This window comes from Pelophylax lessonae, assembly GCF_965119305.1.
Source record: "Pelophylax lessonae genome assembly, chromosome: 7".
NCBI lineage: Eukaryota > Metazoa > Chordata > Amphibia > Anura > Ranidae > Pelophylax > Pelophylax lessonae.
In genome coordinates this window covers 13,469,407-13,483,867 of record NC_138774.1, presented here as the reverse complement: position 1 = coordinate 13,483,867, position 14,461 = coordinate 13,469,407, and the positions used below count along the sequence as shown (strand labels likewise).

The following is a 14,461-nucleotide window of genomic DNA, read 5'->3' as shown; positions in this document are numbered from 1 at the left end:
AGTGAATCCCCTTTTTTATACAACCCAGTATTCTGTTGGCTTTGCTTGCAGGGGCTTGGCATTGCATGCCACTTCCAAGCCTGTTGTCTACCAGTACCCCCAGGTCTTTTTCCATCTTAGACTAACCCAGAGGTTCCTCCCCTAGTGAGTAGCTTGCTTTCTGGTTTCTGGCCCCCAAGTGCATTACTTTACATTTTTCAACATTAAACCTCATCTGCCATGTAGTTGCCCACCCTGTTATTTTGTTCAGGTCCGCTTGTAAGGTTTCCACATCCTGCATAGAAGATATTGGCATGCTTAGTTTAGTATCATCTGCAAATACTGAGATTGTACTCGATATCCCCTCCTCTAGATCATTTATGCCTTGAGGTTTCTTCAGAGGTGCCTTGGCAAAATGCCTAAAAATTTATCAAAAATGTTATACAAGTCAGAAGAAGGATGAAGCCCGCCTTACAGTTACGCAACGCCTTTGCAGACACGGGTATCCTAACAACATATCCTGGGAACATCTACTGGTCTGGTTTAACTGCTTTACGACCGCCCGCCGCAGTTACACTGCGACAGGCAGCTGCTCCTGGGCAAAGCGACGTAGCTATACGTCGGTTGCGAGCAGAAGGCTAGGGGGCAACCACGCGCCGAGAGGGGTGCCCTCCCCGCCCGCCGCTCATCAGTGGGGAAGCCGATGCATGTGGAAGGCGGCTCCGATTGCCGCCTGACATCCGCGATCGCTCCCCGCTGAGAGAGAAGGACGGTCGGCTGTTGTAAACACATCTGACTGTTCTTCTTCCTGGAATGGTCATAGAGCCAATGTGATCCTTCTATATAGGATCAAATATGGTCATTTCAGAAGCCACGCCCCCCCCCCCCCCCCCATAGTTAGAATCACTCCCCTAGGCTTACATCTAACCCATTGATCACCCACAATGTTAACCCCATCCCTGCCAGTGTCATTATTACAGTAACAGTGCATATTTTTAGCACTGTTTCCTGTAGTAATGTCACTGGTCCCCCCAAAAGTGTCAAAAATGTCTGTTAGGGGTCCAATCATTTTCTCTATGATCATTTTACAAGTCCCTCCCCCCACAGTTAGTAAACACTCCCCTAGGCTCACATTTAACCCTTTGATCACTCCTAGGTTACCCCTTTCCCTACCAGTGTCATTAGTACAGTGACAGTGCATACTTTTAGCACTGATTACTGTAGTAATGTCATTGGTACCCCCAAAAGTGTCAAAAATGTCAGTTAGGGGTCTGATCTGTCCGCCGTAATGTCGCAGTCCCACAGAATAAAAATCGCAGATCGCCGCCATTACTAGTAAAAAAAAAAAAAAACAATAAAAATGACAATCTTTCCCGTAGTTAGTAGATGTGATAACTTTTGCGCAAACCAATCAAAATACGCTTATTGCACTTCAAAACAAATTGGCCTAAAATGTAAAAAAATTTAGATTTTTAATTTTTATATTGGGGAATGTTATATAGCAGAATGTGAAAAATATTGTTTTTTTTTTTTTTTCAAAATTGTCGCTCTTATTTTGTTTATAGCACCAAAAATAAAAATTGCACAGGTGATCAAATACCACCAAAAGAAATCTTTATTTGTGGGGAAAAAAAGGAAATCAATTTTATTTAGGTACAGAGTCACAGGACCACGTAATTGTCCATTAAAATAACGCAGTGCCGAATCACAAAATATAGCCTGGTCATTAAGGGGGGCAAATCCTTCCGGTCTTAAAGTGGCTATATGGGGTTCCTCATCTAGGGTGGAGCCCTTGGTCTGGGCTTCCCTTATTTTTGGTGGCATTTACAACTTCCAATGGATTTTTGCAATCAAGCTATCGCAAGACAGACATTACATCTCTTACTGGGATCACATTTTTCAGCTAACATTTACCACACTGCTTAAAGTATTATACTTTTAAGCAATAGACCCAGACTCTATGTATCCACCCTTGGTCTAACAGCTCTTAACCACTTACGGTAAGCCCCGGAGGATTTGGCTGCTCAATGACCAGGCCATATTTTGGGATTTGGCACTGCGTGACTTTAACGGACAATTGCGCGGTCGTGCGACGCTGTACCCAAATGAAATTGATGTCCTTTTTTTCCCACAAACAGAGCTTTCTTTTGGTGGTATTTGATCACCTGTGCGATTTTTATCTTTTGCGCTATAAACAAAAAAAGAGACAAATTTGAAAAAAATAACAATATTTTTCAAATGTTTTTATATGAAATTCTCAAAAAAAAAATGTAAAAATCAAAATTTTTTAACATTTTAGGCCAATTTGTTTTCTGCTACATATTTTTGGTAAAAAAAAAAAAAAAACACAATAAGCGTATTTTGATTGGTTTGCGCAAAAGTTATTGCGTTTACTAACTACGGGAAAGATTTATGTCATTTTTTTTTTTTTTTAACTAGTAATGGCGGCGATCTGCAATTTCTTTTGCGGGACTGCGACATTGTGGCGGACAGATCGGACCCCTGACTAACATTTTTGACACTTTTGGGGGTACCAGTGACATTACTACAATAATTAGTGCTATCAATATGCACTGTTACTGTAAAAATGACACTGGCAGGGAAGGGGTCAGAGTTGTATAAAGTACTCAAAACCCATACTTGACATGAATAATCCCTATGCTGATCATGCCTTGCCTTATATTTTGATGAACAGATGCTGGGTATCCTATCTAATCTGAATCTTCACATGTATTATATGGACCCTTATGTATCTAATTTTATGTTATTTCTAGACTTGTATGCATACCTTCTGCTTTGTACCCCCTTCTATTCCTTTTGCAAGTGCTACACACGTCACTTGTTTTTGTTTCTTTTTGAAAATGTAATATAGAATGTCTGTTAAAAGAAAAAAAAAAAAAATATCTTCCAAAACCCATACTTGAGTAAAAGTACAAGTGCTCGATCAAAAAGTGACTTGAGTAGAAGTACTAAAGTATTCAACATTTTTTGTACTTAAGTATTGCAAGTAGTTTTTTTAAAAATGTTGCTACTCAAGTACTGAAAGTAAAAGTACAAGTACTGTGTTATGTAGTTATTAAAGAAAGAAGTCAAAAGTTTAAACATCATATTGTTTTTTATTATTTCAAATGCAGCTTTTATTTATACATACAGTAGCATTTATTTTCGTATGCGCTGATAATACACATGTTTTGAACTTCATGAAACCTGCCATCTACTGTTCTGGCAGTGGTAATTTTTATAATTGTAACGAGTAACTATGCAGCACAAAAAAAAATATCGGAGTAGAAGTATTGAAATCATTGAAAAAATGTAGTGAAGTAAAAGTGGAAGTAGGAGAAAAAAATTCTACTCCAGGAAAGTACAGATACCGCCTTTCCGTACTTAAGTACAGTAGTGAAGTAGTTCTACTTAGTTACTATACATCTCTGGAAGGGGTTAACTTTATTAGTGATCCAGGGGTTAAGTGTGTCCCTAGGGGCCTGCTTCTAACTGTAGAGGGCCGTGGCTTTTGATGTAACCACAGAGACATACGATCCTACATAGCAGGATCGTATGATCTCTGCTGTTACTTCAGGGAGAATTACAGGTGGCTTTGTTTACATCAGCCGCCTGCCCTTTTCCCTCTCCAGCGGGAGATCGCGAGTGGCCGGTGGACATCGGAGCCACCGGTCACTCGCGCGGGGATCCCTGTGAATGAGAGACGGCGCGCACTCACCCCCTATTGGCTTGACGTACCGGTCACTTTGCGTCACTTTGCGCAGCAGGGGCTGATTGCCGCAGTATATGTACTTGCGGCGGTCGGCAAGTGGTTAATGGGATACATTTATCTCTCATTTACCCAAGTGCAAACTTCGATCGGGGTCCTTGTTTACTCCCTCTATCCGCCCAAAGCCAATTCTTTGCCTTGCGTTGTTTGGAGAAGAATACTATTGTCTGCATCTGGTCCTGATGAAGCCTCCCGCGAAACACGTTGACTTTTGAGCAGACGTGCATTCTTACATCCAAGCAATGTCTGATACATAATCTGATGTTCATACATGACCAACCATTGGGTCAGGAATATGTATCTTTATGTGGGATGACTTAGAACCTTTTTGTTTGGTCAGGTCCATCCTTTTATATGTAAAAAAAAAAAAATATTTTTAAATTCAATTTAATAAATGATTCTTTTATGTAATTTTGTGGCCAAGCCTATCTTATGATTTGCCTTTAAAGTCCACCATTTTGCTCAGTTGACCTCTATCACTGGGTCCCCCCCCCCCCCCCTTTTTTTTTTTTTTGTATCCTAACAACCAATGACATCAGTTAACAAGGAGGATGTCTGTTGCCTCCACAGCATCCTTGTTTGACCCTCCTGTGCCCCTCTCCCTCAGCACTGGGGTGGCATTAGCTGACTGATGGAGATAATTTAGGGGAGAAGAGAAACATTGGGATACTAGTCAGTACCAGTGTGCAAAAGTGTATTTGCTATGGAAAAATAAATCACCTCTAAGGCCCCTTTCACACGGGCGATCTGATCCTCCTGTCAGTTTTTCAGGTGGACCTGATCGGATGCTCCATGCATCCCTATGGGGCAGCGGATGTTAGCGGAGCTGTCATCCGCCTGCTCAGCGGAGATTGGTGGATTGATCCCCCGCTGAGCAGAATGGCTCTGTCGGGCGCCCGTGTGAAAGAGGCCTTACTTTGGGTGTCCTACGTGTGGATTTTGCTGCATTATGTAAAGCTATAAGAATATTTTTTTACATTTTAGAATGGGGAGCCTCGAGACTGTCCATCATTTTAATCACTTGCCAACCGCCGCAAGTAGATATACTGCGGCGGTCAGCCCCTCACAGGCAAAGTGACGTATATAAACGTCACTAGCCTGTGAGGCTCTGGGGAGCGAGTGCGCGCCGCCGGAGGCACGCTCCCGCGCGGTCACGGACCCCCCCGCGCGCGTGACCAGTGGACCCGATGTCTGCCGGTCACTCTGCAATCGTCGCTGCAGAGGGAGAAAGTCAGGCGGCTAGTGTAAACAAGCCGCCTGTCATTCTCCCCTGTGTAGGAACACTGATCATACGGTTCTACTACTATCATTGTTCCTACAGCTCAAGCCACAGCCAATCACAGTTAGAATCACGCCCCTAGGGACACACACAGCCCCTCCCAAATAAAGTTAACCCCTTCAATACCAGTGTATTTTTACATGTATATGTATAGCACTAATTACTGCAGAAATGTCACTGGTAACCCCAAAAGTGTTAAAAAAATGTCAGTCCGGGGTCCGATCTGTCCTTCACAATGTCACAGTCCTGCAAAAAATCGCAGATTGCCACCATTAAAAAAAAAACAATAAAAATTAATAAATCTATCCCATAGTTAGTAGACGCGATAACTTTTGCGCAAACCAATCAAAATACGCTTATTGCTTATTACTTAACGCTTAGTGTCAAAAATGTCAGTCAAGGGTCCGATCTGTCCGCCGCAATGTCGAAGTACCGCAAAAAAAAAAAAAAAAAAATTGCAGATCGCCTCCATTACGCGTTAAAAAACAACAAAAATGACAAAAATCTTTCCCTTTGTTAGTAAACGCGATAACTTTTGTGCAAACCAATCAAAATACGCTTTTTGCGATTTTTTTTACCAAACATATGTAGCCTAAAACAAATTGGCCGAAAATGTTAAAAAATTTAGATTTTTACATTTTTTTGGGGGGAATTTCATATAAAAAAATGTGAAAAATATTGTTATTTTTGCAAAATTGTCGCTCTTTTTTTGTTTATAGCGCATGATCAAAAAAATCGCACAGGTGATCAAATACCACCAAAAGAAAGCTCTGTTTGGGTACGGCGTCGCGGTACAATTGTCCGTTAAAGTCACGCAGTGCCGAATCGCAAAATACCCCCTGGTCAGGAAGGGGGTAAAATTTTCCGGGGCTTAAGTGGTTAAAGGGTGCCTTGAGATTGTCTAAAATTTTAAAGGGTGAAAATAGGTTGAGAAACGGCGGCCGTGCAGGCTGGTTGCTTGGGTCTCCCATTGGGACGGGAGACCCGGGCAAGCCGCAGAAGGCGGCGGGATGGGGGGGGGGACGTCCCCTCCTGCTTCTTGCAATTACAACCGAGCGGCTTCTCAGCCGCATAGGTTGTCATTACAAGACAGCCGACCGTCGGCTATGGACGCCGGTACTGGGGTGACGCCTCTAGCTGCAGGAATCACTCCGGTACAAGCACTTTCCAGAAATATCGGCAATATCGCTAACCTTCGGGGCCGATTCCGATATATCGGGCAAAGTGCATATCTACCCCCGATATATCGGCACTGCCGATAATCGGTCGGTCCCTAGTGTTAATGCCCAAAAAAACACACAAAGGAAACAGCAATCGCTATGCGCAGATGTGAATAGAGCCTAAAAGAGTTTTATTAAAAATGAGATACAATGTTAAAAATAAAAAAAGGAAATCTATATGTAAATATTGACACATTTTTATATTCCTATATGGCTGAACATAAAGAAGTACTTTAATTATAAGATCGCAGAAGTCACCTGAATCAATTAGATCTTTGGAGAATAGGATGGCGAGGACCCTCCACGCCATATGGAACCGCAGAAAGACAACGGGGGACCGTCGTCGGAGAATTTTCACATCTATCAGATTAATCTAAATTGCATTTGGACGTTTGCAATTGAGTCAGGAAACAGTAAATGAAAAAGCCGGAGTCCCCGATGAAGGCCATTCAGACAATTATCTGGCGCAGGGTTCAGGGCCGCGATACGCAACAGCAATTTCTCTCCTTTTTTTTTTTTTTTAAACAGATTTAATTTCTGACACTTGAGGGAAATGGGAAACAAATTGTATAGGGTGTAATGTTTCACGCAGCTAAACGAGCGTCTGTAGTATTCAATGAGCAAAGCATTTAGGAACGTTCAATTTGCGCCTCAGCATAACTAAACATGTTTTATGACATTACCGCCCGTCCCTTGAAAACTCATCTGCAATAAAGCACAAGGTGTGTGGAAAACTGTGCGGCGCCGACAATTAAAGGGGATGTATAATGCACACCGCGCTAAATTAGCGAGTCCGTATCTATTAATGTTGTCTGTAATAACCCCTTGCAGCTTTACTGCTACAAGGCAACAGCTCTGCACAGGATCAGATATATATACAGTATTTCACAAAAGTGAGTACACCCCTCACATTTTTCTAAATATTTTATTATATCTTTTCATGTGACAAACAAACGGTCAAGCCAACCTGTTTCGGGGAAAAGAGACTCCCCCTTCCTCACGGCTATCAGAGAAAAAAAAAGCATGCAGAAACGCATATTTACAGTATATATATATATACTGTATATACAGTATCTCACAAAAGTGAGTACACCCCTTATTTAAAATGTAAATATTTTATTCTATCTTTTCATGTGACAACACTGAAGAAATGACACTTTGCTACAATGTAAAGTAGTGAGTGTACAGCTTGTATAACAGTGTAAATTTGCTGTCCCCTCAAAATAACTCAACACACAGCCATTAATGTCTAAACTGCTGGCAACAAAAGTGAGTACACCCCTAAGTGACAATGTCTAAATTGGGCCCAAAGTGTCAAAATTTTGTGTGGCCACCATTATTTTCCAGCACTGCCTTAACCCTCTTGGACATGGAGTTCACCAGAGCTTCACAGGTTGCCACGGGAGTTCTCTTCCACTCCTGCATGATGACATCACAGAGCTGGTGGATGTTAGAGACCTTGCGCTCCTCCACCTTCTGTTTGAGGATGCCCCACAGATGCTCAATAGGTTTTCGGTCTGGAGATATGATTGGCCAGTCCATCACCTTTACCCTCAGCTTCTTTAGCAAGGCAGTGGTCGTCTTGGAGGTGTGTTTGGGGTCATTATGTTGGAATACTGCCCTACGGCCCAGTCTCTGAAGGGAGGGGATCATGCTCTGCTTCAGTATGTCACAGCACATGTTGGCATTCATGGTTCCCTCAATGAACTGTAGCTCCCCAGTGCCGGCAGCACTCATGCAGCCCCAGACCATGACACTCCCACCACCATGCTTGGCTGTAGGCAAGACACACTTGTCTTTGTACTCCTCACTTTGTTGCCACCACACAGCTTGACACCATCTGAACCGAATAAGTTTATCTTGGTCTCATCAGACCACAGGAGATGGTTCCAGTAATCCATGTCCTTAGTCTTCTTGTCTTCAGCAAACTGTTTGTGGGCTTTCTTGTGCATCATCTTTAGAAGAGACTTCCTTCTGGGATGACAGCCATGTAGACCAATTTGATGCAGTGTGCAGCGTATGGTCTGGGCACTGACAGGCTGACCCCTCACCCCTTCAACCTCTGCAGCAATGCTGGCAGCACTCATACGTCTATTTCCCAAAGACAACCTCTGGATATGATGCTGAGCACGTGCATTTAACTTCTTTGGATGACCATGGCGAGGCCTGTTCTGAGTGGAACCTGTCCTGTTTAACCGCTGTATGGTCTAGGCCACCATGCTGCAGAATTCTTTTTTTCAGATCCTCAGAGAGTTCTTCGCCATGAGGTGCCATGTTGAACTTCCAGTGACCAGTATGAGAGAGTGAGAGCGATAACACCAAATTTAACACACCTGCTCCCCATTCATACCTGAGACCTTTTAACACTAATGAGTCACATGACATAGGGGAGGGAAAATGGCTAATTGGGCCCAATTTGGACATGTTCACTAAGGGGTGTACTCACTTTTGTTGCCAGCAGTTTGGATAGTAATGGCTGTGTGTTGAGGTATTTTGAGGGGACAGCAAATTTACACTGTTATACAAGCTGTACACTCACTACTTTACATTGTAGCAAAGTCTCATTTCTTCAGTGTTGTCACATGAAAAGATAGAATAAAATATTTACAAAAAGGAGGGGTGTACTCACTTTTGTGAGATACTGTATATACAGTGTATATATATATATATATATATATATACTGTAAATATGTTTTTCTGCATGCTTTTTTTTTCTCTGATAGCCGTGAGGAAGGGGGGAGTCTCTTTTCCCCGAAACATGTTGCCTTGACCATTTGTTGTTTCTTTCAATAAAACAACTATACATTCGCCTTCACGCTGCTTCTCATTGGATATCGGGCGCTCCTACACTTACAAATATATGTAAACAAGGCAGATCTCCATTCTGACAAGGGGGGAAGGCATGGAACCTGTGTTCCTCCAGGGAATAATCTCCATCTCCTCCCCTAGTAAAAGCACCTCACACAGTACACACAAAAACACTGGCTAGGCACACATTTAAAGTGATTGTAAACGATCACCTTGTAAAACAACCCATTCAGTTTAACCACTTCCCGCGAATCGCCATAGCTGTACATCGGCTGCAAGAAGTGGTTGTACCGGGTGATGCCTGCAGCTAGAAGCATCGTCCTGGTACCATTTTTTAGAGCCCGCGGTCGGCTTTCAGGTGGTAATGGCCAATGCCGCTCGGGAGCCGCTCAGTCGTTACCCCAGGAAGCGGGAGGGGACACCCCGCCCCCCCTCCCGCCGCCTTCCACGGCTCTATCTGGGTCTCCCGTCCCACCGGGAGAACTAAGCAACCAGCAGGAACCTCGGCCGGCTGAGTCGAGTACCGAACGAATCTGGATTCGGCTTCGACCGGGTCTCCGATGATGTAACCTGGAATCGGCGTTCATGACGTCACATCTGGGTTACTCGGTGGCTAAAGGCGCGGAATTTAAAAAAGTGACTGTATTAAAAAATGCAGTTTTCGGTATTTTGAATACATTGAAGTGATGTCATCCGCTAACGTCCGCTAGCCCATTGACATACATTATGTCCGCTTTTCATCCGCAAACAGATGGATGAAAAACGGACATACAGAACGGACCCTACAAAAGTGACATCCGTGTCTGTTTAAAAAAAAAAGAAGTGACTGAACGGAAAAAAAACGGAGCTGACCGTGTGAAAGGACCCTTAACCAGTTCTGGACCGAAAGGATTTCCCCCCTTAATAACCAGGCCCTATTTTGCAATTCTGCACTGCGTTACTTTAACGGACAATTGCGCGGTTGTGCGCCGCTGTACCGAAATAAAATTGACGTCCTTTTTTTCCCACAAATAGAGCTTTCTTTTGGCGGTATTTGATCACCTCTACGATTTTTATTTTTTGCGCTATAAACAAAAATATAGAGTTGACCCTAAGGCCCCTTTCACACATACGGTCCGTTCAGTTCATCAGTTCAGTCACGTCAAATGTATCAGTTTTCCATCCGTTTTCCATCCGTTTTCCATCCGTTTTTCGTCCGTTTTTCATCCATTGTTCATCCGTTTTTTGTCCGTTTTTCGTCTGTTTTCATCCGTTTTTCATCCGTTTACATCCATTTTTCATCCGTTTTTTTTTACATCCACTACCGTTTGTACATTTACATCCGTTTTTCATGTGATCCGTTTTTTTGACAGATGAAACATAGGGCATTCATCCGTTCCAAAAAATGGACATTGACGGAAGCGGATGAAAACGGATGTTAACTGATGATCATCCCTTGTCATCCGTTTTTAAATAGAGATGCATTGATGTCCATTTTTCCTCCGTCAAAGGATGGATGAAAAACGGATAAAGGGACAGCATGTGAGAGAGCAACCTGTCCGTTTTTTTGGCGGATGTGAACGGTCCCCCCATACATCCCTATGGGGCATCGGATGTCAGCGGAGACATGTCCGCTGACATCCAATCCAATCCGTCAAATCTGGACAGATGGAAACCCTATTTTCCATCCGTCCAGCGGATCGGATTGGATGGGATCGGATGAGAACCGACTAACGGTCCGTTCCCATCCGATTCCCCCATAGAGATGTATGGGAAACTGACAGCTGTGTCTCTGCACACAGCGTCGAGACACAGCTGCCATCCTCCTGCTCAGTGGGGGATCAGCGGATCGATCCCCCACTGAGATAAACGGAGTCCACCGATGGACGGGTAGTGTGAAAGAGCCCTAAGGCCTGTTTCACACATACGGTCCATTCAGTTCATCAGTTCAGTCACGTCAAATGTATCAGTTTTCCATCTGCTTTTCATCCATTTTTCATTCGTTTTTCATCCGTTTTTCGTCCGTTTTTCGTCCGTTTTTCATCCGTTTTTTCATCCGTTTGTCTGTTTACTTCCTTTTTTACGTCTGTTTTTTTTGACGGATGAAAAATAGGGCACTCATCCGATCCAAAAAACGGACATTGACGGAAGCGGATGAAAACGGATGTTAAGGGATGATCACCTGTTGTAATCCGTTTTTCCATAGGAATGCATTGATGTCCGTTTTTCATCCGTCAACGGATGGATGAAAAACGGACAAACGGACCGTATGTGTGAAAGGGGCCTTAAGGAGAATTTAACAAAAAAAATGATTAGTTAAGCCCCCGAGTGCGTTTCTTTTCTTTTTTTACCACTACTATTCCTTCATAATGGCTTAGTAAATTACCAAATGCAGCAATTTAGAAATTGGATGGAAGGTTAAGCAGTGGGGAACAGTGCATTTTATATACATTTATATAGATCAGATCAAAATGAGGAATGAGGGACAGAGGGACTTTGTCCTTTATCCCTCCAAATCAGTGACAGTCCCTTCAAATCCGGGACAGCTGGGAGCTGTGGATTTGATGCCTTGCTCCCCTTTAGGACGTATATTTCCGGAGGTATTTCTGTTTCAGAGATGACCAAGAACGATGTGAGAAATGCCTTGCTATGTCTATCATTTCCAGCAGCGCACAAAGGCCCCTAAATGGCACCCGAAAGTCGCTTATCCTGGTGGAACGCCATTATCATAATATCTCCATGTACGCCTAGATAAGAAAGCTGCATATTACAAAATGAAATATGTCAATGGAAGGCAGAGCCGTACAATGAGCAGATAACCTTTTAACACTCATAAATCCCTTCAGCCTCTCGCTTCCAGCACAACAAATTACTCGGCTCCATTTAGCCCACTAATACATGTGTTGGAGCCATAGCAACCAGATTGGCCGCGCGCGCGCTCGCCCAACACCGCTTAGATCACTGTAGAAGAGTAGAATAATACAGCGGAAATTCAATGGCTTTGGAGTGAGTGGATACAATCTAACAACTAGAGTGGCGATGAGGATTTACGGGTTTGTTTTTATGTCAATAATGGCCAAAAAAATGTTTAATTAATATGACGTCAAATAAATGGACATTTATTAAAGATGAATTTCAGGTATTCTATTTTCCCATTGATCTAGCTTGGACCAATGTAAGTTCACTATATTAGAAAACAGGAAAAAAATCTGCGCTAGGTCAAGTAAAAAAAAAAAAAGTTAAGCAGCCGCTTCACCAACTATGATACCGGCTGTAAGAGATCAATATTAATAAGAAGCGGCGCTAAATCCTAATAGTGTAATCATAAATAATCATATGGTAATTAACCACTTCCCGCACGCTCTATAGGCAAATGACGGCGGGAATGTGGTTGCATTATCCTGAGCGGACGTCATATGACGGCGGCAGGATAATGCGCTCTGCGACACTGACACACCGCATCTCCGATCTCGGTAAAGAGCCTACTGGCGTAGGCTCTTTACCATGTGACCACCTGACAGGCACGAGTAAAGAAGAGCCGATCTGCGGCTCTCCTGACAGGGGGGGGGGGGTCTGCACTGGTAATCAGATCATTGATTACCAGTGCAGACCCTCGGGGGGGGGTTACCACTAGAACCACCAGGAATGCCCACCCATGACCCCCAGGGATGCCCACCCATGACCCCAGGGATGCCCACCCATTACCCCAGGGATGCCCACTATGGCCCATTGCCCTCCCCATCAGTGCTGCCCGCTAGTTCCCTCCCCATCAGTGCTGCCCACCAGTGCCCATCATTGCCACCTATCAGTGCCGCCCACCAGTGCCCATTATTGCCCCCAGTGCCGCCTATCAGTGACCATTAGTGCCCATCAGTGCCACCTATCAGTGCCCATCAGTGCCCACCAGTGCTGCCTATCAGTGCCCATTAGTGCCCATCAGTGCCACCTATCAGTGCCCAGCAGTGCCGACTATCAGTGCCCACCAATGCTGCATATCAGTTCTACCTATCAGTGATGCCTATCAGTGCCAACCCATCAGTGCCTGTCAGTGAAGGAAAAAAATATTTATTTACAAAATTGTATAACAAACAAAAACACTTTTTTTTTTCAAACTTTTCAGTCTTTTTTTTATTTGTTTAGCAAAAAAGAAAAAACCTTGCGGTGATCCATTACCACCAAAAGAAAGCTCTATTTGTGGGGGGAAAGTGACATATATTTGGTGTAGGTACAGTGTTGCACGACCGCGCAATTGTCATTCAAAATGCAACAGCGCTAAAAGGGGAAAATTGGCCTGGGCAGGAAGGGGGTGAAAGTGCCCGGTATGGAAGTGGTTAATGTGGCATGAAAACAACTAAGCATGCAGTGAATAAATTATGAACAAAATACAGTATCTCACAAAAGTGAGTACACCCCTCACATTTGTGTAAATATTTTATTCTATCTTTTCATGTGACAACACTGAAGAAATGACACTTTGCTACAATGTAAAGTAGTGAGTGTACAGCTTGTATAACAGTGTAAATTTGCTGTCCCCTCAAAATAACTCAACACACAGCCATTAATAAATTGTAAACAAGGCAGATCGCCGTTCTGTGAGAAGGGAAACACAGATCAAAGCAGGAACATCGATCTCTGACTTCACACAGCAAAAGTACCCCCCCCCCCCCACCCCACGGTTAGTAAGCACTCCCTAGGAACACATTTAACCATTTGATCGCCCCTGATGTTTAACCCCTTCCCAGCCAGTGTCATTAGTACAATGACAGTTCATATTTTTAGCACTGATCACTCTATTAATGTCACTGGTCCCCAAAAAGTGCCACTCAGTGTCATATTTGTCCGCCGCAGTGTCACAGTCCCCACTATAAGTCGCTGATCGCCGCCATTACTAGTAAAAAAAAATAAATAAATAATAATTCCATAAAAATATCCCATAGTTTGTAGACGCAATAATGTTTGCGCAACACAATCAAAATACGCTTATAGTGATTTATTTTTCAACCAAATAATTGTAGCAAAATACAAATTGGCATAAATTGATAAAGAAATTCGATTTTTTACATTTTTTTATTGAATATGTTTTATAGGAGAAAGTAATATATATATATATATATATATATATATATATATATATATATATATTACTTTCTCCTATAAAACATATTCAATAAAAAAATTTAAAAAATCGAATTTCTTTATCAATTTATGTGTATATATATATATATATATATATATATATATATATATATATATATAAATAACTTTCTCCTATAAAACATATTCAATAAAAAAATGTAATGTATATCTACCTATCTACATATATTTATATATATACACACACACACATTTTTTCATTGAATATGTTTTATAGGAGAAAGTAATATATATATATATATATACCTATATATCGATCTACCTATCTATCTA

At 42.6% G+C, this 14,461-nt stretch overlaps 1 protein-coding gene across 1 annotated transcript in view; it reads right to left on the bottom strand.

Annotated features, from left to right (window-relative positions):
• Window positions 1-14,461, bottom strand: part of LOC309559919 (protocadherin-11 X-linked-like) — a 2,238,392-nt gene that overhangs the window by 90,516 nt on the left and 2,133,415 nt on the right. The window lies entirely within an intron of this gene.